Source organism: Salvelinus sp. IW2-2015, unplaced genomic scaffold (assembly GCF_002910315.2).
Source record: "Salvelinus sp. IW2-2015 unplaced genomic scaffold, ASM291031v2 Un_scaffold1117, whole genome shotgun sequence".
In the NCBI taxonomy this organism is placed as follows: Eukaryota; Metazoa; Chordata; class Actinopteri; order Salmoniformes; family Salmonidae; genus Salvelinus; species Salvelinus sp. IW2-2015.
This window is the reverse complement of record NW_019942734.1, coordinates 77,249-80,202: the sequence shown is the minus strand read 5'-3', so window position 1 is coordinate 80,202 and position 2,954 is coordinate 77,249.

Genomic DNA, 2,954 nt, shown 5'->3' with positions numbered 1-2,954 from the left:
CCTGTGGTGTGGTGTGCAATGGTGGTGTGTGTGGTGTGTGTGTGTGTGTGTGTGTGTTGTGTTGTGTGTGTGTTGTGTGTGTGGTCGTGTGTGGGTGTGTGTGTGTGTGTGTGGTGTGGTGTGTGGGTGTGTGTGTGTTGTCGGTGTGTGTGTGTGTGTGTGTGGTGTGTGTGGTTGTGGGTGTGTTTTGAGGATTAGAGCTACCTGGTCTGCTGTCTAACCCCACTGCACTGTCAATCTCTGAAACAATATGGTTAATATAATATTCTAGGATTATGTCTTGATTAGAATGAATCTATCCAGGATTACTCCCGATGATGTTGAGTTCTGGATTAAGGAGTAATTTTAATTTGCCACCTTGTCTGCCTGTCGACACCTGTCACGCGCTGTGCAGGGAGTTATTCGAGATGCCTGTTCGTATCGGTAGACACTTGATCCAACGGCATGATTAGAATGTTAGCAATGAAGTATGAGAGAGTGGAAGATCCATATGTGAGTCATAGCACTGTGTGTGTTGTCGTGAGAGAGAGAACCGTCGTCACGTTTCCAGCTCACATGGCCGTGACTCATGACTCCCCTGCTGTATGAGAAGACTGGTTATTATACAGTCCACAAGTCGCTTAAGATCTTTGATATCATAATGGTGATGGAAATCATGTGACAGTGTAGAGTAATCTGCCCGTTGTGTGTACTCCCTGGCGCAGTGCTCTGTCTCTGTTCTCTTCTGTCTCCTCTGTCTCTCTGTCTCTCTGTCTCTCTGTCTCTCTGTCTCTGGCTCTGTCTCTGTCTCTCTCTCTTCTCTGTCTCTCTGTCTCTCTGCTTCTCTGTCTCTCTGTCTGCTCTGTCTCTCTGTCTCTCTGTCTCCTCTGTCTCTGTCTCTGTCCTGTCTCTGTCTCTCTCTCTGTCTCGTCTCTGTCTCTCTGCTCTGTCTCTGTCTCTGTCTCTGTCTTTGTCTCTGTCTCGTCTCTGTGCTCTGTCTCTCAGCTCTTTGTTCAATTTCAAGGGTCAATTAGAGGGCTATCTGAAATGCCTGAGGCAGAAGGGAGGCACAGACACAGACAACTACACTGACGGAATCCCCACACCCCACTTCCTGTCTCTGAGCCAGCTACAATGAGTCACACAGGAAGTTGTCAGAGGATCATCCCCTTACGTAAATCTGCTCCCCCCTCTTCTCCTCCTCAACGTCCCCCACCCCCTTCAACAATTATCACTCCTTCTCTACCTTATCTCCATCCATCTCCATCCATCTCCATCCAACTTTCAAAACAAACTTCTCTCCTCCATTCTCCTTAAACAGAAACTAGCGTCTCCTGACGTAACAATGTCCAGCACACGGCCATCTAGCTAATCAGTTACAGTACCCAGCAAACATAGAACAACATTTCACACAGTGAATAGGGTTTAAATACTGTCCTGAACCCACAGTTGCAGCTCCACTGCTGCAGTGTTTCTGTATGACCAGCTGTTCCCAGAGAGAGAGAGAAAGTGGTCAATGCTAACAGGATTAGCCTAGCCTATTAGCTCAGTTTAGCACTTTGAGGACAAGCCAACACCCACCACACCAGATCCTAAAAGCAAAAGCCTAGCGTATTAGCAGTCCAAGGACAAGCCAACAGTCAAACCACACGAATTCAGACTGAAGCTAACCGCATTGGCCTAAAGTGTAGCACTCACCCACCCCACTGTTGACTCTTCAAATGGGATTAAGGGATTGGCTGAAGGATTAGATTGGGGTTAACTGTCCTGCACTGTTATTTTTAAGACTAGAACGGTACAATCCCTGCTTAGGCTACTATCTTTGGCTACTATCTTTCGGCTACTATCTTTCGGCTACTATCTTTGATGGCTATACTGTAGTAATAACACTTCACTTTAATATGACTTATGTTCAATGCCATCTGCAAGAGCACACAGCGTAGGGGGTTATTGGTGCTTATGATAAGTCTTACGATGCATTATGACACCATTATAATGCATTATTGCCTACTTATTGACTTTAGTAAAACAATATGTTACCAGTTGGCACTAGTGTTCCTCTGATGTGACATTCTGTTCCTTTCTGTTTCAGTGGAAGAATGCCAAGGAACAAACAACCAGAGTCATGGGGAAACAGAGTGCCCAAAACACATGGATAATGTCCCAAAATGAAAAAACACATGGATAATGTCCCAAAATGAAAAAACACATGGATAATGTCCCAAAATTAAAAAACACATGGATAATGTCCCAAAATTAAAAAACACATGGATAATGTCCCAAATGAAGTAGTACACTATATTGAGAATAGGTAGCCATTTGCTTTAAAGTTAAAACCACATAGTCTGAAATAAACATCCAGAGAGAGCTTCTGTATTGCCCAAAACCCCCTCTATTTACATGAAATGGTTCGGTCCTGCTCCCAAACCGGGTGCGAACAGTACTCGCTAGCAGTGAATTGTGAGTGAGGAGTGCTGGTGGACCATCATGTCTCAGCTTCCTACAGAAAAATCTGGCTTCCAAAAACGAAAAGAAAGAAAAGACAGGAGAGAGAAAAGAAAAGGCGACAGTATGTCTCCCAATTTTTCACAAAGGAAGGTGGGTGTCGTTCCGTGAGTGGTGGAAATTATCCTGTTAGCTCAGTCCATAGTGAAATAGGCTACTTTTGCTCCCCTTAACATTAGTTACTAAATATCTTCACAGAATATTCTAAGTGTTGACATTTCGCTCCTCTTTTAGCCGACATTTAATCAATGCAGGCAAACTATTATCAAGCTATTCATGCTAAATCATTTGTCCCTGCCCCTGCCTGGTGCCAGGCCCAACAGATGCAGCTTCAGGCTCAGCAGCCCTGTCTCCCCATACCCATAAACCAGCCCTATCTTCCCATCCCCATACACCTGTACCAGCCCTGTCTCCCCATACACCTGTTACCAGCCCTGTCTCCCCATACCCATCCCCCTGAACCAGCCCTG